General features: G+C 39.9%; 1 long non-coding RNA gene across 1 annotated transcript; it reads right to left on the bottom strand.

Annotated features, from left to right (window-relative positions):
- Window positions 1–6,843: 6,843 nt before the first annotated feature.
- LOC121844046 lies at window positions 6,844–24,743 on the bottom strand. The gene is made up of 4 exons (XR_006081829.1): window positions 24,625–24,743; window positions 10,601–10,789; window positions 10,398–10,511; window positions 6,844–7,877 (listed from the first exon to the last, which is right to left on the bottom strand). It is a non-coding gene; the product is annotated as an uncharacterized LOC121844046 (long non-coding RNA).
- Between the last annotated feature and the right edge of the window lie 2,372 nt (window positions 24,744–27,115).

Here is a 27,115-nt window from a genome sequence, read left to right on the forward strand (position 1 = left end):
AGACAATCCATGTTGGAATCGTGGATTTTAACCTTGGCTGCGAGTGCCTTGTTTTCTCCTTGGAGTGTGAGAATTTCACTCTGGCTAAACTCCAAACTCCCCATCAGCCCTGCTACCTCTTCACACAACTTTTCCAGTGTTGAATGGATTCCAGCCAGAGCACTAGCCTCTACTTCAACGGTAAGTAAATCGTCCGTGTCTATGGACTAATATGTTTTCTATTTTTGTTGGGTTAAAGTTATTAAGTGAGGTCGTCGGATATTTCCATGATGGAGTATGTTGCTCCTCCTTAGTGTGTAAAGCTGTTGGTACTCGTCAATTTCCATCAGGAGCTCCTTAGTATCCAGGTTGGCTCTTTACTGCAACCAGTTGTTTTCCGAAAAGACAACAATGAGTCTTTCCCACGACGACGAAGGTGTCTGCAGTACAGCCAGCTAGCACTCGTGGAATCCACGCAAAAAAAATGGAACACAAACTTGCAGTCCCAGCCGCAAAAGATTAACCGCATCGTGTAATCCTTAGCAACAAAACCAATAAACAATAAACCGAGACTTAGTGTTTTTTTTCTAGTGTACTGTGATTCTGTGGCTACCGTTTCTCTGTGCAAAGTATTTATGTTTATCCTGAACCACAAATGTAAAAAATGTAAACCACTTGGAGCTGATTTCTGGTGTTTTTACAGTCTTATGTCCAACAATACTGAACAAAAATAAACATGCAACAATTTCAAAGATTTGAGTTACAGTTCAAATAAGGAAATCAGTCAAATAAAATAAACAAGGCCCTAATCTATGGATAACACATGACTGGGAATACAGATATGCATCATTTGGTCAAGCAGATACAGTACCTTAAAAAAATGGTATGTGGATCACAAAAACTAGTCAGTATCTGGTGCGACAACCATTTGCCTCATGCAGCGACATGTCCTTTGCAAAGAGTTGATCAGGCTGATGTTTGTGACCTGTTGAATGTTGTCCCACTCCTCTTCAATGGCTGTGGGAAGATTCTGGATATTGCTGTGAACTGGAACACGCTGTCGTACACGTCAGTCCAGAGGATCCCAAACATGCTCAATGGATATAACATGTCTGGTAAGTAAGCAGGCCATGTAAGAATCGGGATATTTTCAGCTTCCAGGAAATTGTGTACAGATCCTTGCGACACGGGGCTGTGCATTATCATCCTGAAACATGAGGTGAAGGCGGCGAATGAATGGCATAATAAAGGGCCTCAGGATCAATTCAAAATTGCAATTTGATAAAATGCAATTGTGTTCATTGTCCGTAGCTCATGCCTGCCAATACCATAACCCCACCGCCACCCTGGGGCACTGTGTTCACAATGTTGACATCAGCAAACCACTTGCCCACACGATGCCATACATGCAGCCTGCCATCTGCCTGTTACAGTTGAAACTGGATTCATCCGTGAAGGGCACACTTCTTCCAGCTTGCCAGTGGCCATTGAAGGTGAGCATTTGCCCACTGAAGTTGGTTATAACGCCAAACTGCTGTCAGGTCAAGACCCTGGTGAGATGATGAGCATGCAGATGAGCTTCCTGAGATGGATTATGACAGTTGTGCAGAAATACTTAGGTTGTGCAAACACACAGTTGTATGAGCTGTCCAGGTGGTCAGTCTCAAACCATCCCGCAGGTGCAGAAGCCAGATGTGGATGTCCTGGGTAGGCATGGTAAGACTAGGTCTGCGGTTGTGAGCCGATTGGACGTACTGCCAAATTCCTCTAAAACGACATTGGAAGCAGCCTATGGTAGAGAAATTAACATTCAAACATTCTCTGGCAACAACTCTGGTGGACTGTTCTGCAGTCAGCATGCCAATTGCACACTCCCTCAACTTGAGACATCTGTGGCATTGTGTTGTGTGACAAAGCTGCACATTTTAGAGTGGCCTTTTAGTGTCCCCAGCACAAGGTGCACCTGTGTAATTACCATGCTGTTTAAATCAGCTTCTTGGTATGCCCACACCGTCAGGTGGATGGATTATCTTGGAAAAGGAGAAATGCTCACTAACAGGGATGTACACACATTTGTACAAAAAAATTGAGAGATATGCTTTTGTGCATTTGGTCAATGAAAGATGGGACCAACACTTCACATGCTGCGTTCACATTTTGTTCAGTATGTATACAGACTGAGTATACCAAACATGTGGAACTCTTTCCCAATATTGAGTTGCACCCTGCCCTCTCAGAACATCCTCAATTGGCCGGGGCATGGACTCTACAAGGTGTCGAAAGCATTCCACAGTGATGCTGCTGGCCCATGTTGACCTTAATGCTTCCCACAGTTGTATCAATTTGTCTGCATATCCTTTTGGGTGGTGGACCATTCTGATACACATGGTAACTGTTATGTGAAAACCCAGCAGCATTGCAGTTCTTGACACAAACCGGTGCGCCTGGCCCGGCACCTACTACAGTACCATACTCCTGTTCAGTGCACTTCAATTTTTTTGTCTTGCCCATTCACCCTCTGAATGGCACACATACACAATCCATGTCTCAATTGTCTCAAGGCTAAAAAAAATCCTTCTTTAACCAGTCTCCTCCCCTTCATCTACAGATTGAAGTGGATTTAACAGGTGACATCATTAAGGGATCATAGCTTTCACCTGGATTCACCTGGTCAGTCTATGTCATGGAAATAGTTCCTAATGTTTTGTACACCCAGTGTATAGTACACGCACATGCATGCATGCACGCACGCACTCAAACACATGCCCCTGATTTTATCATTCAGACACATTTCCAAAGCTAGCCACTGGTCATAATAAGGGTATTATTAAAAAATAAGGATCTGTAAAGAAACTCTTATTGAAAGTCTTGAGCTTAAAAAGCCAGACAAGCAGAGAGCCATCCCTGTGTAGATACATTAAATGTTTATATGCATGATGTGAACTCAGCTTGTTTTACATGCAAAGCTTTTCTGAGGAGCAAAAGAATACCAAAGCACATCACACAATACAAATCTCTTCTCTGGGGAGATTGTGATGAATGAGAACCCCCAAGAAAAAAACATATTTGATTTATCTGACAATAAACCAACCAACTCCAGAGGTATTTAAATTCATTTTTGCTGTTACTCCGTTTTGCTGTTACTCCATTGTTACTCTTACTGTATTGATATTTATAAATGCTCACTGCACCTTCTGTGCACTCACTAGTGATTTCAATGTATCGTTACACTCTTTTCAGCTCTGTGGCACCTAGATATAGTAAATGTGCAGTCTGAATCTGGTTGATATGTACTACAGATATTGCAATCAGACCACTCAATGATCTTCGGGCAAGTCCATTAAAACTTTTTCAAATGCTTGGCAGCTCCAGGACTTGGCAGCTCTGGAGTTTGTCCTCTGACTGCCATTGATTTGAGAGACTGGCAGCGAGTCTCACTGCGAGCTCCATGGTGACAGAGACATCACAAAGAGCCTCACACGCACGCACTCATACACTATGAAGGAGCTGGACAGGGACCAAACCATTAACCACACTGGAGGAAGCAGGGATCCTTACTAATGGGCCCCACTGGGGTTGGCCTTGTTACATGGGAAATGTCCCCAATTACTGTAACCAGGCCAGCCATAAACTCTGGTTGGATAGAGTGTATCAGTCGGGCGAAACGTCTTTTAATCAAATGCTGAGAATGCACAAATACAGACCGGAGACTCATAAATCAGACACAATGTGCCATTAATTTATCGAGACCTAGGAAAAGCAACACAAAAGACTATTCTTCTGTGGTGCTGCTTTATCTCCATGTAATCAATATGATTCACTCACATATAACTATTGATCCTTGAGAATGTACTTGATTAGTCTTTATAACTGGTCAAGGCCAAAGTCAAGTAACCAACATGGTGAATATTTCTATACGGTGAACACCTTGACTGGGTAGTTGATAGAGGACTGCTTTTCTCTTGTGAGACCTGAGAAGGTTTCTGTTCTGTATGTTATTCACACCAACCATGCTATACATATGATATAAAACTGAACAGGTTTATCTTGATAGAACCATTAGCATGTGTCCATCCTCATCACTAAACTTCCTGATTAAATAACTTATCTATGAAAACCTGACTATGCAAAAAGATTTGAGCTTTGCTTTACCAGCAACTGAACCCCTGAAATCCAATTAAATCACACAGATTGATTATTTACCTTCAGAGCCATATTACCTCTCTCCAAATGGAATGATGCCTAGATACATAAAATAAGATGGGACTTTCAACATGGCAAAATGAATGAATTTATTTCTTGATCCATCAAAATGAATGCAGACACTTATCAAGGTGGCCATATTGCTGCTGTGAACGGTGGTAGTACTATGAATGAACTATATAGTCAATTTGATGACTGGTTGAGTATACAGTAGGACACATGGGCAGAAAAAAAATACATTAAACATGACTAAACTCATTAACATATCGTCACTGGAGGCATTCACTACAATCTTGAGTTCATGTTTACATTATACAATATGGGTGGAATGTAGACAGAGGAACCACAAAATGTGCTTATACATGTATCCTAATCATGAATGCACTCATGTTTTACAGCAATGTCATCACACTGAGCAATCTCTAGTCTAGACTATTTGTTTGACTAGTCAATTTACACACAGCACTGACACACACTATCCCCACCAGAAATGCCACTAGAGGTCTTTTCACAGTCCCCAGGTCCAGAACAAATTCATGGAATACAGAGCCACGAGTGCATGGAACTGCCTTCCATCTATATAAAGTGAACAGCTAACCTGGTTTATGAAAAACAAACTAAGCAACACCTCATTGAACAATGCTTCTCCCCATGTGACCTACTTGTTGTGTGTATGTACAGACATGTACACTATATATACAAAGTATGTGGACACAACTTCAAATGAGTGAATTTGGCTATTTCAGCCACACCCGTTGCTGACAGGTATATAAAATTGAACACACAGCCATGAAATCTTCAAAGACAAACATTGGCAGCAGAATGGCTTTACTGAAGACCTCTGACTTTCAACGTGGCACCTTTCTAACAAGTCAGTTTGCACAGAGCTCTGACCTCCAACCGACTGCGTGCCAGCCTAATCGCCCAACATCAGTGCTGGATCTCACTAATGCTCTTGCGGCTGAATGGAAGCAAGTCTCCACAGCAAGGGACAGAAGAGCTTATAATCACCCATGTTTTTTTTTTAGAGATATTTACCTACATCCTTGTGCTAAGATGCTGTGGCAACTCAACACATGGCAGAGCACACCTTTCATATTAGCATGCTGAGTATTGCACACTATTACTGGTGGCAATTAAATAACCAATACACTATCAGATTTGGATCTCTTGGAATTGTATTTTTTTCCCAGTATGACAAATTTCCCTAAAACAAATAGTTCTGCACTTTGCAACATTGTTTTTTTAATGAGTTAGTCTAGGTAAATTATTTAATCAGTCTAGGTAAATCATTTGATCTAATGGCGAAGGGTAACCAAATACCCAATAGAATGTTCCATTGTTGTTTGATAGTCATTTTCTATAGAGCTTGCGGTCGCAGTTGTCAATGAGAACTTGTTCTCAACTAGCCCTACCCTGGTTAAATAAGGTGAAATAAATAAATAATCAGCTAGCAAAAATGCACCAGGCGCCATGTTGGAAGACCAAAGTCAGCCTGTTGGAAGTTATCCAATAAACCACATGGCTGGCTGCCTTTGCTACCACTGGAAACTTCGGAAGATTGCCGTGTGAAGATTGTAGTGTGCAGGCTAACTCATGAGCTGCTATGTAATGTTCACTAGTTAGATAACTTTAAATAATGTATAGCTAGCTAAGTGAATTAAATATCACCAGCTTGCTAACGTCATATTAGCTGCTTAGCTTCATGATGTATTTATCGTTGTAACTCGAAATGCATTTGTAGCTAGGTAGCTAACTAACAGCCACGGAAGAGGGTGAAAGGATTAGCCAGCAGTTCCAGCTGTCAGAGAAGGGAGACAAGGCTACTCTGAATAGGGCAGGTAACTGTGGGAGGACATTATGAAAATATTCTCCAGTTCCATTCCCTAGTGAGAAACTGAAGACAGAGCTATATAACTAGCAACATAATATTCAGTACTGTCTTATTTGAGTATAATTATATGTTAGCACATTTGGTGAACAAAAATACAGTTTAAAGTCACACAAAAATGTATAAACCTATTAAAACTGGAGCAGGCAAACCCTGCTGGGTGTGCATGCTTCCGTTTCAACCCAGAATGAACACACCCGATTCAATGTATCAAACCTTACTAGTTAATAATCAAGTGTACTATTTCTGGGCTGGAACATAAGCCTGTTCCCCCATAGATCAGGGATCAAGGTATGGTATTGACTTTTTTTGGTTCACCTAAAATTATGCTTAAGTAAAAAACAGCCTACATGTTACTAAAATGTCTATCCTTTAGATACGAGTAAGTGCCTCGACACAATCCTGTCTCAGCGCTCTACAGGCAATTCCTTCGACCTCATGGCTTTGATCTGACATACACTGTCAACCTTATATAGACAGGTGCGTGTCTTTCCAAATCATGTCCAATCAATTGAATTTACCACAGGTGGACTCCAATCAAGTTGTAGAAACAACTCAAGGATGATCAATGGAAACAGGATGCACCTGACCTAATTTTGATTCTCATAGCAAAGGGTACTTACGTAAATAAGGTATTTATTATATATATATTTTTAATAAATTTGCCAAAATGTCTAAAAAACTGTTTTTACTTTGTCATTATGAGGTATTGTGTGTAGATTGATGAGATTGAAAAAATATTTCAGACATTTTAGAATAAGGCTGTAACATAACAAAATGTTAAAAAGTCAAGGGTTCTGAATATTTCCTGAATGCATTGTACCTGATTCAACTCAGAGGGCCTGATGATTAGTTGATAAGTTGAATCAGGTGTGTTTGTCCAGGACTAGAATAAAAATGTACTGTTGGAGGTACTCGAGGACTGGTGTTGGGAACCACTGGCCTACAGTATGATGGCATTAGCCTTATGGGCATTTGCAATGCAGCCCTCGCCATTGTGCATCTGAAGCAGAGAAGCTTAACTCACACATGGTTTACATATTGTTCAGCTATATGTTCTCAATTTAAAAATGATACCAGTTGACAATGTATATGAGGCTAATCATTATACTGGATTTTGTACATGCCTTGTGCTGACATTAAATTGTTTAGTTCAAATCCAACCATTGTAATCTAGGTGGTGAAATGTCTGGAAGGAGATGATGGGATCCTTAGCTTAAAACATACAACTACTACTACCAATTTCAATGCCAGATACTTTTCTCGTAGAAGGTCTGAGTGGCACTGAGAGGTGCTACAGTGTTAATGAATATGGTTTGCTTAAGACTACCCCAAAAATTACATTGTCTATGCTAAATGTGTATAAATTGTAAAATAAATAAAATAGTTGGGCTATAAGAAACACTTTCTATTCAATGGGGCTAGGTAAAGCAGAGAGAACAATACTTTTAATTTCACCCATACAAAAATGTAGTGTTTTATTAAAGTACAGAATGTTTACAATGTCATGAACAATAGTCTTTAACACTTTTCAAAATACATTGTATACATTCATATGATTTAAGGGGGCACTTCTGTCTTGACGACAAGGTGAAGGTGCTCTCTACTCAAATGGCACAACAGAATCATTCAGCTAGTCCAAAGTACAACATACGACAACCATCTCGTATAACTGAGGGATGTCTCCTTTCACAGCTGGGAAAGGACGAAGTAGAAGCAGAAACTGTTGCTGCTGCAGCATTGCTCATCTTTACAGTGGGAATCCAGTCGACATGGGTGTCTTGATAGGGGTCAGCTGGTGAACCTACAGTACATAAACAAATGAGAAGCACTCCTGATGTTAGAATATCACTTCTTCAGGTCACCTATACCATCAGGGGACTTACGTGTATGGTTGTGTTTAATTCATTCAGGTTTTTTAGTTTCATATAAAGATTACATCAATTGTTGGGCTGGAGCAACCAATAGTCAACAAGGTTGTCCTATGTCCAGTTTAATTTTTTTAAATGTTTTTAATGTGTTTATTATATGATATTTTTAATTTTTTAAAATTCAATTTGCATCTCCCCTTTTCATGGTCATGGCCAGAATGGATCCAGCTTTTGTCAAATTCATGTAATATTTTACATTCCGTAGCAGATTAGAAGAATTTATGCAGCATGTTAGGAAAAGGGTTAGGGTTTACTAAAACATGTTTTATTTACTTTTGACCTTAATTTGACGAAAGCTGGTTCCCTTTTAGCCAGGACCCCTTTTCGGCCAAGATTACATGGTTGCATTCAAAACAAGGTCATTTTTATTGATCTGTTGTCAGTGTCAGTAGAGTAGGCCTAGGCTACTATCGTACTAAAAATATTCTGCTAATGTCTCCAGTCCATATAAAGTGTAGTAGAATTGCATGAAATGTTTATTAAAAAGGCTACATTTCTCCTGTGCAAATGAAAGAAACATCTCTGATATAGCCCATAAGCCTGTGCCACTATGTGCTTATTAATAGCCTAAATTATTACTATCCAGTTTACTCATCACATTAGGAATAGTACGCTTACATTCGTCTGCAAATGTGTGTCATGCATGCTCCCGCCATTCCCCCCTAGCGCTCGAGGATGCCAGGCTCCCCAGCATTGCGCACTCCTGCCATCATCACTACGCACCCCTGCCTTCCCCCCGTCACGCGCATCAGCAATTATTGGACTCACCTGGACTCAATCACCTCTATATTACCTTCCCTATATCTGTCTGGTTCCCTGCTCTGTTCCCTGCTTCTGCATATGTCCTTGTATACCCGTGTGCTGATGCTGTTTCTGTCCTGTTACCTGTCTGTTCCTATTAAATGTTTTACTCCCTGTACCTGCTTCTCTTCCCCGGCATCAGTCTTTACAATGTGATGATAGAGGCATGCAATCCATTGTTATAAAGGTGTATTTTTATGGTGAAAAAATACCTTCCCCAAAACTTGAAAATCACGCGACACATACTAATATCTAGACTACAAGCTATCTAGCTAGCTAATTTTGGCAAATGTACTGTATACAGTGTTAACATCTGATTAACATAACAGCTAAACTAAACTCGAAATTGATCAGACTTGACTTACCAGTAATGAAATAATCGTAGCAGACACTGTACTGACAGCTGTCTGGGTTCAGGTCTTGACAGGCAAAAAGGTTTCTTAACTTTTCTGACAGTTCTTGAGTCTTATCTCATTGTTATCACCAATGGTCAGTGGCGATTTTAGCATGTAAATCTTGGTGGGGCAAAAAAAGAAAGGTGGGATGCATGCCAGCAAAGCCACTACACAACACAACACTAAACAATACATTAATTGCACTATAGTGGTGACAAACGGTGCCCACAAACTGTTAGGGCCTATATAAAGCTGTCCCAGCAGCAGAGTCCCAACAGCAATCCCAACACCTTACCACTGTTACACCTGGTTATCAGCGGAGCCTAGTCTGGCAGTGAAACAGTTAATTCAGCCTCATTTACTGCCATTTAAAAAACTTAGCTGATATGGCTGACTTTCTTACACAAATGTGGTTTCTACTGACAATTGAGATGCACAAACTATGGCATAAGAGGACGACAAGGGGATAAGAGGCAATCCATAATTTCGATTAAGACATTAATGAGCAAGCGACGACGGACGTAGTCAATATAACTATTTGTTCAGCACTTTTTAAATGTACAGCGACAGAATTCAGAACATGGGCCGTTCTTACAGTCCTTTGCGTACACCAAGCCACAACCGTAGGATAAATAAAAGGGGCATATAAGCAGACAATGAAAGCTCTTATATTTGATGATTGCATTTCTCTAAAACAGGTTATAGGTTACATGTGCACCACCAAGTTAGAACAGTAAGTGAAATTAAGAAGTGAAAATAGACCAAATTATTAGGGTGAGGCACATTGAACACCATTTGTGTTTTCGCGTGTCAAAACAGATACACGTCAAATAACACTATTTGACATGTTAAATCATGCTTTTAATTTGACACTTAAAATAACACAATTCTATTATAGAATGTTGTGTGTGCTCAATTTGCACGTGCAAGCCAAGCGTCACCACTACTTCAGTAACACTGTCAAAGCTGTACAAAAAAAGTCTGCAGACAAGCACACACACCAGCCACGAACAATGTGTTTACAATACAGTGTTAGTGAAAATAGACCAAATTATTAGGGTGAGGCACATGGGCTACTAACAGCTTACTACACAACATACACTTAGTATTACTTTCTTAGCTACAGTATACATGTATCCCTTGCATATTACATCATTTATGCAGCAGCATAAAGTTACAAGACATTTTTGGACTCACCTTGTGCTGTGCTCACTTAAACAGAAAGGTGGCACGGTGGTCCTTTGTGGGTAAATTTTGTCATCAAACTTTGTCATCAAAGTCTGGTCATTCTCTGTATTTGGGGTGGAATCTCTGAAAAACAAAACACACAGCCACTCCACTGAAAGCAGGCTAGTGGTTGCTTTGAAATGCTTGCTGTTAGCCACTGATTCCTTCCAAACCTCTCATTGTTGAATTTGCGATTTCCAACTTGTTGAAAGGGACCCATAAAGTCAGCTTCCTCCTCTTTCCCCAGTGAACTACACAAAGTGATTTGCCCCACTGAGGAGCTATGAGTCTGAACAGGCTGATCTGGGTAGCGCGAGGTATCCAATCCACGGGCAGCAGGGTCGTGTCCTCAGTGCCAGTCCCTGTGGAGACAGAAGAGGTCATCCTTCTGAAAGAATGCTGCTTCTCATTCCAAAAACAAAGGCTGGGATTGTTGAAATCTGACAGAAAGGGTGGGGTTGGGGGGGCACATGGTGGGACAATGGGATAAATCCTATAAAAATGTAACAGCCCTCCGAATGGGATTTTTGCTTAGGATGAGGTATTATATAACTGTGATGCATAAGTGATACATAACATTCAGGTAATTTATCTGCCTTACAATCAACAGTCACATGGGCAGTCAGACAGACAGTCATGCCATTTATTTTCATTCGCTTTCATTTCCTGACGAGACTTGACCTTATGAAAGGGCCACATTCTGAGTGGACATCCTTAAGCCCCTGAATTGCCACCTATTTGACATGGTAAAAATAAACCTCTAATATAAGAAGTTGCCCAGATTGTTAAAAAAAAATGGCTATATGAGAGGCAGTACAGTGAGACATTTCTATATTGGATTGAGGAACATGTTGATAGTGGTAGTCAAACAGGAAATTAGCTAAATACTTTTGGCAGGGGGATTAGAATGCAGTTGTTTCTCTGTGTAGTGCATGCAGCAGGTGTTTTGGAAGAGGAGGAAGTGTCTGCGAACTCCCTGCCCTGTGAAAGACCAGTCAAGATCAAAGCTACTGTATTACAGAGTGAATCAGTCTATAGACAGCGTCTGAAAATGGCAATGTGAAAGAGCACCCAGAATATTGTATTAAATGGTGTATACACTGGACTCAATGGCCTCTTCAGAAAAGAAAGCATTTGTTCAAATTCTTCAGAATTTGTCTCAAAAAACAACAGGTGATATTTTTTAAATTATTATTTTGTTTCTTAGAGTTGAGAGAGAAATTACTTTTTCTGTCAGGTGAGAGAGACAGCATCAATTTCTTGAAAAGGCATGCATCCCCTCCTCCTTTTTCAAGGAAGATATTGGAAGAAAATTGAACTTTAAGAGCATTTAACTTTAAGGGTCATGATGGGATATGGTGGTAAGTAGCTAAAAATAAGAGTACATACACTTGATGACAGAGAGGAGGGTGTCCTTGAAAAACTCCTAAATCTGATTCTGCCTGTTGGTTCCTTTTGAATGACAAGTGTGTCTTATTTCCTCATTCCAAAAGATAATACAATCTTCAACAAATGTTGTCATTTCATTTCATAAAAAAAGGCTTTGTAAACGTCAGTGTGCGAGAACAGCTTCGCTTGATTAAAGCTTTATATTCCAACCAGTTTTGGGTTGTAGTTTCACTACATGTAATTCCACTAGTAATTTAACTACATTTTTTCAGTATGGTAGTTTAACTAAATTCACAGTGGGATTAACAAGAAGTTGTGCTTTTAAATTATGTATGACACTTGTATTTTCACGATATTTGTATTTTGAATTTCGGGCTCTGTAATTTCACCGGATGTTGTCGTAGGTGTCCAGCTAGCGGTTCATGCGCCAAAAGAGAATGCAGTTTTAAGGAAAATAATAGTTAAGAAAATACTTACTAAATAAACTAAAGTGAAAAAAATTCAAGAGTAATAATAAAACAACAATAACGAGGCTATTTAAAGGGGGTACCAGCACCGAATCAATGTGCATAAATCCGGGATTCTATTAGTATGGTATGTTACCTTTGTATGATATTTATTAATTTGTGGATGTCCATCATCCATTTCGTATGATATGTTCGAATTACAATTCATGTAACATGTTACGACTCCTCTAACTGGTGTACCTGCTCCTGCTGAATCCATGGTAGGTGTGAAATTCTGTTACAGGTGTACTGGAGGCAAAAGTCAGGTGCAGGAGAGCAGAGTGTAGTTAACAGGCGCACTTTTTCTGGTCCAAACGAAAGCACATAAGTACATAAATGTTCCCAAAACATGGAACACAAACAAAATTCTGGCGCGTGACAATTCTCACATAACATAAAACAATTTCACACAAAGACATGAAGGGGAACAGAGGACTAAATATGCAGTGTGATTAGGGAATGAAAACCAGGTGTGTATGGAACAAGACAAAACAAATGGAGCGGCGATGGCTAGAAAGCCAGTGACGTCGATTGCTGACGTCGCCCGAACAAGGAGAAGACGACTTCGGCGGAAATCGTGACAGTTACATATTGCAATTCATACAATGTTACAATTGCAATTATTGTGCACAACATGTTACGGATTTTGAAAATGTACACTATATTGGGCTCCCGGGTGGCGCAGCTGTCTAAGGCATTGCCTAGCAGTGCTAGGGCATCACTACAGACACCCTGGTTCGACTCCAGACTGTATCACAACCGGCTGTGATTAGGAGTCCCATGGGAAGCGGTGCACAATTGGCCCCAGCGTCATCTGGGTTTGGCTGGGTAGGCTATCATCGTAAATAGGAGTTTGTTTTTAACTGACTTGACTAGTTAAATAAAAGGTAAGCAAATGGCAAATAGCTAGGTGGCTAACATTAGCTAGGGTTAGAGTTATGAGTTAGGTTAAATGGTAAAGGTTAGGGTTAGAGTTAAAGGTTTAGGGAAGGGTTTGCTAAAATGCTAAGTACCTAAAAGTAGCTGCAAAGTTGCTAAAATCAAATTTGCTTTGTTAAAATCCCCAGCTACAATAAATGTATCCTCAGGATATAGGGTTTCCAGTTTGCATAGTCCAGTAGAGTTCTTTGAGCGCCGTCGTGGTATCAGCTTGAGGAGATGCACGGCTGTAAGCAATAACCGACGGGGAATTCTCGGCATTTGATTATGAGGAATTCTAGGTCAGGTGAACAAAAGGACTTGAATTCCTGTATGTTGTTTCAATTACACCATGAGTCGTTAATCATGAAACATACAAACCCCGCCCTTCTTTTTTCCCAGGGAGTTGTTTATTTCTGTCGGCGTGACTCACAAAGAATCCTGGAGGCTGTATCGACTCCGACAGCATATCCTGAGAGAGTCATGTTTCGGAAGTTTACATACACCTTAGCCAAATACATTTAAAATCAGTTTTTCACAATTCCTGACATTTAATCCTTGTAAAAATTCCCTGTCTTTGGTCAGTTAGGATCACCACTTTATTTTAAGAATGTGAAATGTCAGTATAATAGTAGAGAGTGATTTATTTCAGCTTTCATTGCTTTCATCACATTCCCAGTGGGAAGTTTACATACACTCAATTAGTATTTGGTAGCATTGCCATTTAATTGTTTAACTTGGGTCAAACGTTTTGGGTAGCCTTCCACAAGCTTCCCACAATAAGTTTGGTGAATTTTGGCCCATTCCTCCTGACAGAGCTGGTGTATCTGAGTCAGGTTTGAAGGCCTCCTTGCTTACACACACTTTTTTCAGTTCTGCCCACAAATTTTCTATATGATTGAGGTCAGAGCTTTGTGATAGCCACTCCAATACCTTGACTTTGTTGTCCTTCTGGACATTATGGGGGGTCATTGTCGATTTGGAAGACCCATTTGCGACCAAGCTTTAACTTCATGACTGATGTCTTGAGATGTTGCTTCAATATATCCAAATAATTCCCCCCCCATGATGACATCTATTTTGTGAAGTGCACCAGTCCCTCCTGCAGCAAAGCACCCCCCACAATGTGATGCTGCCACCCCCGTGCTTCACGGTTGGGATGGTGTTCTTCGGCTTGCAAGCCTTCCCCCTTTTTCCTCCAAACATAACGATTGTCATTATGGCCAAACAGTTCTATTTTTGTTTCATCAGACCAGAGGAAATTTCTCCAAAAAGTATGATTTTTGTCCCCATGTGCAGTTGCAAACCGTAGTCTGGCTGTTTTATGGCGGTTTTGGAGCAGTAGCTTCTTCCTGACTGTGCAGGGAAGGACTCAATGTCGATATAGGACTCGTTTTACTGTGGCTATAGATACTTTTCTACCTGTTTCCTCCAGCATCTTCACAAGGTCCTTTGCTGTTGTTCTAGGATTGATTTGCACCGCTTGCACCAAAGTACGTTCCTCTCTAAGAGACAGAACACGTCTCCTTCCTGAGAGGTATGACGGCTGTGTGGTCCCATGGTGTTTATACTTGCGTACTATTGTTTGTACAGATGAACGTAGTACCTTCAGGCATTTGGAAATTGCTCCCAAGCATGAACCAGACTTGTGGAGGTCTACAATTATTTTTCTGAGGTCTTGGCTGATTTCTTATGATTTTCCCATGATGTCAAGCAAAGAGGCACTGAGTTTGAAGGTAGGCCTTGAAATACATCCACAGGTACACCTCCAACTAACTCAAATGATGTCAATTAGCCTATCAGAAGCTTCTAAAACCATGACATCATTTTCTGGAATTTCCAAGCTGGTTAAAGGCACAGTCAACTTAGTGTAGGTAAACTTCTGACCCCCTGGAATTGTGATACAGTGAATTCTAAGTTAAATATCTGTAAACAATTGTTGGAAAAAATACTTGTGTCATGCACAAAGTAGATGTCCTAACTGACTTGCCAAGGAAACTATGGTTTGTTAACAAGAAATTTGTGGAGTGGTTGAAAATCAAGTTTTAATGACTCCAACCTAAGTGTTTGTAAACTTCTGACTTCAACTGTATATTTAACACACACACACACACACACACACACACACACAACACACACACACACACACACACACACACACACACACACACACACACACACACACAGTGCATTCGCATTCAGACCCTTTCCCCTTTTCCACATTTTGTTATATTACAGCCTTATTATAAATGGATTTTATAAAAAATCATCCATCTACACACAATAGCCCATAATAACAAAGCAAAAACAGGTTCGCTCTGTCAGTTTTCAGACCCTTTGCTATGAGACCTGAAATTGAGCTCAGGTGCATCCTGTTTCCATTGATCATCCTGAGATGTTTTCGACAACTTGCTTGGAGTCCACCTGTAGAAAATGTCATTGATTGGCCATGATTTGGAAAGGCACACAAATGTCTACACATAAGGTCCCACAGTTGACAATGCATGTCAGAGCAAAAACCAAGCCATGAGGTCAAAGGAATTGTCCGTAGATCTCCGAGACAGGATTGTCTCAAAAGGTCCCCAAGAACACAGTGCCCCATCATTCTTAAAATGAAATAAGTTTGGAAACACCAAGACTCTTCCCTACAGCTGTGCCAAAACTGAGCAATCGGGAGTAGAAGGGCCCTCTTCAGGAGGTGACCAAGAACTCGATGGTCACTCAGAGAGCTCCAGATATCCTCTGTGGAGATGGGAGAACCTTACAGAAGGACAACCATCTCTGCAGCATTCCACCAATCAGGCCTTTATGGTAGAGTGGCCAGACGGAAGCCACTCCTCAGTAAAGGCACATGACAGCCCGCTTGAGTTTGCCAAAAGGCACCTAAAGGACAGTCAGACCATGAGAAACAAGATTCTCTGGTCTAATGAAACCTAGATTGAACTTGTTTGCCTGAAATCCAAGCATCAGAACAGCTTATATATAGAAAATATCCACACACTGAGACACACTGTTCTTTATCTGGCTTTGGTACACTGGCAATGGTGTTTGGCATGATGGGCTGTGGAAGTTCAGACTCTTTGTGCTTGTGGTGGCATGGTCTTGTCCTGTCTGCAGTGTACGACAGCTGGATAAGACTCTGCCGGAGTGATGTAGGGCTCGTTGACCTTATCCTCTTAACTACCAACTGTTTGGACCTCTTGCAGTACCTTTGCTGGTATTGCCATCTCCTGAAAGACATGTTTACAGTGCTATCATTTTACACTTTTTGTGGAAGAGACGTAGGGCAACATACCTTTGTATTGTTTAGAGACAATATTGGAAATTGCTTTGAGAGGAAAGATAAGTCAAAGTGAATGGGCTGGGGGGGGCTGCAGAAGGTGTGAAAAGTCCAAGGAGGGCAGTTCAAATCAATTTTTATTGGTCACATACACATGGTTAGCAGATGTTAATGTGAGTGTAGTGAAATGCTTGTACTTCTAGCTCCAACAGTGCAGTAATATTTAACAAGTAATCTAACAATTTCACAACAACTACAGTGGGGCAAAAAAGTATTTAGTCAGCCACCAATTGTGCAAGTTCTCCCACTTAAAAAGATGAGAGAGGCCTGTAATTTTCATCATAGGTACACTTCAACTATGACAGACAAAATGAGAAAACAAAATCCAGAAACTCGCATTGTAGGATTTTTAATGAATCTATTTGCAAATTATGGTGGAAAATAAGTATTTAGCATACTTACGTTTGCGTCAAAAATATAACAAACAAAGATGTTTACTCTGCAGATGATTACTAGTTGTCTAGCAGTGACTACCACGGCATAGGCTAAATTGATTGAGCGTGTGTATCCAAAAAGTTAGCTGGCTAGCGATATGATTTATATAGTCCAGCTACGGTAAAATGCTATCTAATGTTACGCTACCTCTAATCGAGAATCTTCTGTTTTGTTGTGAAGGCAAAACGCATCACTTCCCAGATGTCGTCTATGTATTCCCCTTCAGTTCAGTCTGAAAATCCCTCTGATAGTCTTTGGTCACTGTAAGCATCATTCTTGATAGCCTCAAGCCACTGGCTGCATCGGGTAAATCTCTGGTAGGTAGAACGGTTAAAGATAACCAATTTTTGCGCTTGTTTGTAATTAGCATAGCCAGACACAGAACACCACACGGGCATGATGACAAAACATGTTGGCCTAGTGAAGATCAGAGATTACTACGTGTTGGTGGTTTAAAGTAACCAATACACAGGAAGTAGAACCTTCAAAAATTTTGTAATTTGTATGTTTATGAATAACTTGTAATGTTGTTAATATAGTAATGGTTATATGCTGTGGAAGAGCCAGTGTGAAAATCCCCTTTAACTTCTTTGAGGTATTTTCTGAACAGGTTCTCACTTGGTTTATCCAGTTGTCAGTTCAACCACACCGTTACGCATTAATTTGTGGCACCCTAATAAAAATATAACAGTTGCAACTCTGAAGCAGAAAAAAGAATATTCTTGTAGCAAGGTACAGTGCTTTTATCTTGTGGTTTGTGTGTATTTATCCAGAGGGAATACGAAAGCTATAGCTAGTTCAAATGATAAACTTTTCTACTAACCTTTTAAAAGTTGACGGTGCAAAAATCTTGCCAATCCATTCATTATTCTACTAACTATGACTAAGTGTGACACATGTTTTCCATAATGTACGTTTCAAGTATATACACTATATATACAAAAGTATGTGGTCACCCCTTCAAATTAGTGGATTTGGCTATTTTAGCTACACCCGTTGCAGACAGGTGTATAAAATCGACCACACAGCCATGAAATCTCCATACACAAACATTGGCAGTAGAATGGTCTGACTGAAGAGCTCAGTGACTTTCAACGTGGCATTGTCATAGAATGCCACCTTTCCAACAAGTCAGTTCATAAAATGTCTGCCCTGCTAGAGCTGCCACAGTCAACTGTAAGTGCTGTTATTGTGAAGTGGAAATGTCTATGAGCGACAGCAGCTCAGCCGTGAAGAGGTAGGTCACAGAACGTGACCCCTGAGGGCTGAAGCGCGTAGAGTGTAAAAATCGTCTGTCATCGGTTGCAACACTTAAGTCTTTGCTGGGTAAAGCTCCGCCTTATCTCAGCTCACTGGTCTCCATAGCATCACCCACCCGTAGCACGCGCTCCAGCAGTTATATTTCACTGGTCATCCCCAAAGCCAACACCTCTTTGGCCGCCTTTCCTTCCAGTTCTCTGCTGCCAATGACTGGAACGAATTGCTAAAGTTGAAGACTTATATCTCCCTCACTAACTTTAAGCGTCAGCTGTCAGAGCAGCTTACCGCAGCTGAACACAGCCCAGCTGTAAATAGCCCATCCAACCAACTACCTACCTCATCCCCATATTTGCTTTTGTTTTTCTGCTCTTTTTGCACACCAGTATTTCTACTTGCACATATATCACTCAAGTGTAAATTGCTAAATTGTAATTACTTCGCCACTATTGGCATTTTTATTGTCTTACCTCCTTACTTAATTTGCACACAATGAATACAATTTTTCTAGTGTGTTATTGACTGTACGTTTGTTTATCCATGTGTAACTGTGTTGTTTTTGTCGCACTGCTTTGCTTTATCTTGGCCAGGTCACAGTTGTAAATGAGAACTTGTTCTCAACTGGCCTGGTTAAATAAAGGTGAAATGAATAAAAAATAAAACATTTTTTTTAAATACCAAGTTCCAAACTGCCTTTGGAAGCAACGTCAGTACAATAACTGTTCGTCGGAGCTTCATGAAATGGGTTTCCATGGCCGAGCAGCCACGCACAAGCCTAAGATCACCATGTGCAATGCCAATCGTCAGCTGGAGTGGTGTAAAGCAGCCATTGATTCTGGAGCAGTGGAAACACGTGCTTTGAAGTGATAAATCACGCTTCACCATCTGGTGAATCTGGGTGTGGCGGATGCCAGGAGATTGCTACCTGCTCCAATGCATAGTGCCAACTTTAAAGTTTGGTGGAGGAGGAATAATGGTCTGTGGCTGGTTTTCTAAGCCTCTTAGTTCCACTGAAGGGAAATCTTGATGCTACAGTATGCAATGACATTCTAGACTATTCTGTGCTTCCAACTTTGTGGCTACAGTTTGGGGAAGGCTGTTTCAGCATGACAATGCCCCCATGCACAAAGCAAGGTACAGAAATGGTTTGTTGAGATGTATACATTGACTTACCAATCAATGTCTACTGAATGAAAATATTAACGCAACATGTGAAGCGTTGGTCCATGTTTCATGAGCTGAAATAAAAGATCCCAGAAATGTTCCAAATATTCTCTCAAATTGTGTGCACAAATTTGTTTACATCCCTGTTAGTGAGCATTTTTTTCTTTGCCAAGATAATTAATTCACCTGAGAGGTGTGGCATATCAAGAAGCTGATTAAACAGCTTGTCATTACACAGGTGCACCTTGTGCTGTGGGCAGTAAAAGACCACTAATATGTGCACAAGACACACAACACAATGTCACAGATGTCTCAAGTTTTGAGGGAGCGTGCAATTTGAATGCTGACTGCAGGAATGTCCATCAGATCTGTTGCCAAATAATTGAATGTTAATTTATCTAAACTAAGTTGCCTCTAAAGTCGTTTTAGAGAATTATTTGGCAGTACATCTAACCGGTCTTACTACCGCAGACCACGTGAAACCACGCTAGCCCAGGGCCTCCACATCCGGCTTCTTCACCTGCTGGATCGTCTGAGACCAGCCATCCGGACAGATGATGAAACTGTGGGTTTGCATCCAAAGAATCTCATTTGTGTCTCAGGAAAGCTCACCACAATCTTAGAAAAAAGGTGCTATCTGTAACCTAAAGGGTTCTTCTGCTGGAACCCTTTTAGGTTCCATATAGAACCCTTTCAGTTCCAGGTAGAACCCTTTTGGGTTCCACGTGAGAACCCTTTTCACAGAAATGATATGTGCATGAAAGAAAAATATGGATTTCATATTTGTCAAATTATTGAGCATGTACTGAAAACTCAGAAATGCAACAGAAATTGTCCTATTTTCAGCATATCAAAAAACATATCAAGATTTGGATATGGACCTTAGCCAAGAGATGCATATCTGGACTCAATATAGCTTCCTATCTTGAAGGTGCTGAGAAAAACACAGATATGCTACATATACAGTCAGTATTTGTCAACATGAAGAGAGAAAATAGGATGTCACATATCTCAGGATATTGAATGAGTACATTTCGGGCCGTAGAAAATGCACGTGTGATATTAGTAATCCAATATCATATACAGTGCCTTCAGAAAGTATTCACACCCTTTTACTTTTTTCACATTGTGTTGTGTTACAGCCAGAATTTAAAATGGATTACATTGAGATGGTGTGTTACTGATCTACACACAATACCCCATGATGTCAAAGTGTAATTTAGTTTGTAGAAATTAAAAAAGCTGAAAAGTATTCAACCACCCTGTTATGGCAAGCCTAAATAAGTTCAGGAGTAAAAATATGTTTCACAAATCACATAAGTGACAAGTAATAAGTTGCATGGAGTCTGTGTGCATTAATAGTGTTTAGCATCATTATTGAATGACTACCCTGTCTCTGTACCCCACATATACAGTTATCTGTAAGGTCTCTCAATTGAGTAGTGCATTTCAAGTAAAGATTCAACCACAAAGACCAGGAAGGTTTTACAATGCATCGCAAAGATGGGCACCGATTGGTAGATGTGTAAAAATGTTTTTAAAGCAGACACTGAATATCCCTTTGAACATGCTGAAGTTACTAATTAGGCTTTGAATGGTGTATCAATACACCCAGTCAATACAACGATACAGGTGTCCTTCCTAACTCAGTTGCTGGAGAGGAAGGAAACTGCTCAGGATTTCACTTTTAAAACCGTTACAGTTTAATGGTTGTGATATGAGAAAACTGAGGATGGATCAACAACATTGTAGTTACTCCACAATACTAACCTAAATGACAAATGAAAAGTAGGAGGCCCTGTATAGAATACAAATATTCTAAAACATGCATCCTGTTTGCAACAAGACATGTAAGAAATACTGGCAAGAATTTGGCAAAGAAATACCATTTTTGTCCTGAATACAAAGCATTATTTTGGCGACAAATCCAACAACACATCACAGAGTACCTCTCTTCATATTTTCAAGCATGGCGGTGGCTGCATCATGTTATGGTTATGCTTGTCATCAGCAAGGACAAGGGAATTTTTTAATGATAAAATGAAACAGAACAGAGCTAAGCACAGGTAAAATGCTAGAGGAAAACCTGCTTCAGTCTTCTTTCTAACAGACACTGGGAGACAAATTCACCCCTTTTAGCAGGATAATAACCTAAAACACATGGCCAAATCTATATTGGAGTTGCTTGCCAAACGACATTGAATGTCCCTGAGTGGACTAGTTACAGTTTTGACTTACATTGGCTTGAAAATCTATGGCAAAAACTTGAAAATGGCTTTCAGCAACGATCAATAACCAACATGACAGATCTTGAAGAATAAACAGAATAATGGGCAAAATATTGTACAATTGTGTGAAAATCTCTTAGAAATGTACACAAAAAGACTCTAATCGCTGCCAAATGTGTTTAATCAAGATATATTAGTGTTTATTTTCATTAATATGTTAGAATTTTTCTCCCACTTTGACATTACAGAGTATTTTGTGTAGAGTGTGGACCAAATATGATAATTAAATCCATTTTCATCCAACTTTGTAACACAACAAAATGTGGAAAAGGTCAAGGGTGTGAATACATTCTGAAGGCACTGTATGCTATATCTAAAAGCACCGCTGGATTCAGAATTTGTCAGGATTTGGTGCATATCCAGAAAACTCAAAACATGTATTAGAAATTGTTTAGAATATCTTGTTTAGAATATCTTTAGAATATCAAAAACATGTAAAGATGTCCCCTGATATGGACCCTTTTGCCCAGTCTAGCTAAGTCCATTTGAACAAAACCTTCCATACACATTACCCATTGTAGAAGTGCTCAGAAAGTGACTTTTGTACTTGAATGCCAAAACAATCAAGAGATCAAAGAGCTCAAAAGTTAACCCATTTTGCATACCATGAGACATCCATGTCTTCATCGCAGAAGAATATAAACTGTTGAGTTTGATATAGTTTAAAAGCTTACAAACAGGGTTGTCTAACCATTTTATAATATCTGAAAATATATATTTTTTAATAAAAGTATCTATTTTCTTTTATCTTCATGCGTGAACTCAGATTTTTTTCCATATACACATATGTTGTAGCTTAGATTCTGTTTTACATCATCTAAGGTTTTGTGTTGTGCCCGCCATCGGTTTAACAATGAAACACAACATGCTCTTGAATACAGGATGGGTGTCATGGTTTAGTTAGGAATAAAATAGACATTTCACCTTTCAAATGGTACTATAAAGATGGTTGGAGGTTCAAAGCAAAACCACAACAGAAGAAGTGGGGTGGCCTAAGGCGTTCATGACTTGTGGATTTCAGCTTTAAGGGATTGTAGTCCATTTGTCACAAAGCATTACTAGTTGTAAACCTTGATGATAGTGAGTTAGTTCTGGTAATAACTTCAGAGTCATTCCCTGGGGGAGAATCTAAGCTCTAATTTACAGGTTAGAATGTCAAGATAACCAAGAACAACATGATTAATAACCCCAAAGCAAAGCAGATACATTCTGTTGACAACTAACTTCAACAGTTTAATCCAAGATCTCTGTTTCCGCATACCTCTGATCAATAAGTAAATACATTGATCAAAGCAAAATGAAATCAGGTTAAATGAAGACTGGTATGGTTTCAAAATGGAGGCCTACTTGTGTACAAAAAGACTTTCGCACAACATTAATTCTAACATGACATACATTGCTCTAAATGTGTTTGCTGGTGCAGTGTTTAAATGACAATGCAACACAAAAAATCTAGACAACACATTTTTTTAATATACATTCTGATTGAAATGGATGCTTCACCAACCTGGACTCAGATTTATGTTTACCATGTTACGTCTATCCCTATGTCCCTCCATTTAGTATGATATGTTATGTTTTGTATGGTATGTATTAATTTGTGGACAATATACTACAAATTTGCAATAGATATATTATATGTTTTTTTATTGTATTTTAAAAAATCCTAGGGGGTAGATCAGCTTTAATACCAGGCCTGGTTTTCCAGATTTTTTATAGTGTTCTATTGTTTTCAGTGCCTGTTGTCACGCCCTGACCATAGAGAGCTGTTTATTCTCTATGTTGGTTGGGTCGGGTGTGATTTAGGGTGGGTTATCTAGGGAAATTGTATTTCTATGGTGCCTGATATGGTTCCCAATCAGAGGCAGCTTTTATCGTTGTCTCTGATTGGGGATCATATTTAGGTAGCCATTTTCCCATTGTGCTTTGTGGCATCTTGTAGATAGAGTTGCCTGTGAGCATTATTATTAGCTGCACGTTTTGTTTGTTTGTTTTGTTGTTTTGTTCTTTGAAGTTTTCATTTCCAAAATAAAGGATGGAAACATACCACGCTGAATCTTTGTTTACTCCTTATGACGAACCTGTCTTGTATTATCCCCAATGTATCATCCATGTAAAAATGAATAATATCCGACAATACCTTGTTACCTTGCTGTTCATTTTGCTAGGATTTTGGCATCACAACACTGAAGTGTAAAGGGTCTCCAGTTTTTGGATCTTTATATTTACCACCTGGGTGCTGTTCCAGTAACAGTGAAATCAGACCTTATTGCTGAGTATCTGATAGTATACCATTTTTATAGGAGTGGTTAAAACATGTTAATAACGGTTCTGAGAACATAAAGAAATATTTGATATACCTGAACTGGTATGCCTTCCAGCCCTGGAGTTTTCCCAGATTTGAAAGCTTTAACTGCATCTAAAAGCTCCTCCTCTGTAATTAGGCCTTGACATTAGTGTTTCTGTATAACTGTTAATTTGACACTATTATTAGAAAAAAAAATCCTTGCAATTAACTTCAGGTAGTGGAGATGGAAGAGACTGAAATGAAAATATATGTTTAAAGTACTTTGCTTCCTATTTCAATATATTATTTGGTGAATCATGGCTCACTACATAATTTGTAACAAGTTTCTGTAAATTCTACCCTTCTACCATACTAAATGTAACATATCATACTAATTTGAGTGTCACAGATTTACAATTACTATGTTACGTCTTGTCTTTGAGGCCAGGCTGACCCTGCAGACCCATTGGACCATTGACACATAATACTTTGGTCTGCAACATGTCCCTTTGTGACAGCACCAAAATAACACAGAACACACAGAGGAGTTCAACACCTGTACATGGCTGTATCCCTCTTCACTGCGACTGTTGAAGTTGAGATTAGAACTTACCTTAAGGTTTAATTGTAACTCCAGTTTGACAGCATTTCCCTTGTTGCGTTAAATCCAATTCAGTCTATGAAATAGTTTGCTTTTCTATGTTTCCACGCTCTTTTCCACCTCCAAGACAGACAGATTCAAAGCCTTTTTCATTTAATTTCATGCCAACATTGTAGCTGACAGTCCCAAAATACACCCGCAAAACATGCTCCTGAGATTCACTCCTTGCTCCAGTTTACAAGCACAGAGATGTGGGAATAGTAGAGAAGGCAGTGCATTCTGTAGTATACATACTCTCTCTCGTTTGTTCTCTCTTCACAGCTATCGCTCTCTCTCCCTCTCTCTTAGCTCTCTCCCTCTTTTTGTTTGCTCTCTCTCCCCCTTTCTCAGCTCTCTCTCAGCTTTCTTGCTTGCTCTCACTCCCCTCTATTTCTCTCTCTTCCTCCCCTCTTTCTCTCTGCTCTCTCTCCATCTCTCTCAGTGCTGGTGCTAGTGATTAGAATCTGGCAGAGGGAGAGAGAGAGGCAGACAGCTTGGACAAAGACATCTGTGATTGTGTTTATATGGGAGTCTCTCCTTCGAAGCAATAACCCCCCCACCCCACCCCTTGTAGAATGGGTTAGCTGTTGGCATGTACCACTTGCTCACGGAGCAGGGTGGGTAGCCTGGCGAGAGAGAGAGAGAGAAAAGAGAGATAGAGAGATTTAAGAGGGTTTTTGTTCCATAAATAATTTCAGAACCACTTGCCTTTATGACATGTGTTAAAACAGATACATAATATATAATGATAATACTTACAATATATCATACAGCAACAAAGAAAGTGACGCATGCATTACATGTATAACATTGAGTAATCCTTTTGAAATATCACACCTTTAGAATCGTTCCTGTACATTTAGAAGAAATACAACATCTAACTAACTCAAACCTAACCTTTATGAATACTGTACAGTGGCCATGCATCAAGAGACTCACATGAATTGGGAAAGGTCTCAAGGTATTCAAATATTTTGCAATACCTTCCTTGGGTGGGACCTTAGAGGACCACCAGCAATGTGTCACAAATTGATCTTTTCAAATGATGACAAGCTGTCTGTCAGTTTTCCTGTTGAAGCCAGTCTGAAGTTCTCTGAACATGCCCTACTTTTTTGGTATTTTTCATTGATTTAACCTTTATTTATAGAGGGAGCGAACAATAAAACCCAGGTCACTTTTTCAAGTGAGCCTGGTAAACAACAGACAAAATGCATATACATAAAGAAAACACGTACAAGAACATACAACAGTCCAAATAAAACACTATAATTGACTTCAGATGACAGCCATATGTGTCATCAGAAGTAAATTATAAGAACACAGACATTCCTCTTTGAACAGGAGTCTTCTAATGTCTTGAAGTGATTGAACGGCACTAAGGAGTCTAATTTTAGAGTATATTCAAATTCATTCCAGGTACAGTGGGGCAACAGAGTATTTAGTCAGCCACTAATTGTGCAAGTTCTCCCACTTAAAAAGATGAGAGAGGCCTGTAATTTTCATCATAGGTACATTTCAACTATGATAGACAAAATGAGAAAAAAAAATCCAGAAAATCACATTGTAGAATTTTTTTTTATTAATTTGCAAATTATGGGGAAAATAAGTATTTGGTCAATAACAAAAGTTTATCTCAATACTTTGTTATATACCCTTTGTTGGCAATGACAGAGGTCAAAAGTTTTCTGTAGGTCTTCACAAGGTTTTCACACACTGTTACTAGTATTTTGGCCCATTCCTCCATGCAGATCTCCTCTAGAGCAGTGATGTTTTGGGGCTGTTGCGGGGCAACATGGACTTTCAACTCCCTCCAAAGATTTTCTATGGGGTTGAGATCTGAGACTGGCTAGGCCACTCCAGAAATGCTTCTTACGAAGCCAGTCCTTCGTTGCCCGGGCGGTGTGTTTGGGATCATTGTCATGCTGAAAGATCCAGCCACGTTTCATCTTCAATGCCCTTGCTGATGGAAGGAGGTTTTCACTCAAAATCTCACGATACATGGCCCCATTCATTCTTTCCTTTACATGGATCAGTCGTCCTGGTCCCTTTGCAGAAAAACAGCCCCAAAGCATGATGTTTCCACCCCCATGCATCACAGTAGGTATGGTGTTCTTTGGATGCAACTCAGCATTCTTTGTCCTCCAAACACGACGAGTTGAGTTTTTCCCAAAAGGTTCTATTTTGGTTTCATCTGACCATATGACATTCTCCCAATCTTCTTCTGGATCATCCAAATGCTCTCTAGCAAACTTCAGACGGGCCTGGACATGTACTGGCTTAAGCAGGGGGACACGTCTGGCACTGCAGGATTTGAGTCCCTGGTGGTGTAGTGTGTTACTGATGGTAGGCTTTGTTACTTTGGTCCCAGCTCTCTGCAGGTCATTCACTAGGTCCCCCCGTGTGGTTCTGGGATTTTTTCTCACCGTTCTTGTGATCATTTTGACCCCACGGGGTGAGATCTTGC

Source organism: Oncorhynchus tshawytscha, unplaced genomic scaffold (assembly GCF_018296145.1).
Source record: "Oncorhynchus tshawytscha isolate Ot180627B unplaced genomic scaffold, Otsh_v2.0 Un_contig_19004_pilon_pilon, whole genome shotgun sequence".
NCBI lineage: Eukaryota > Metazoa > Chordata > Actinopteri > Salmoniformes > Salmonidae > Oncorhynchus > Oncorhynchus tshawytscha.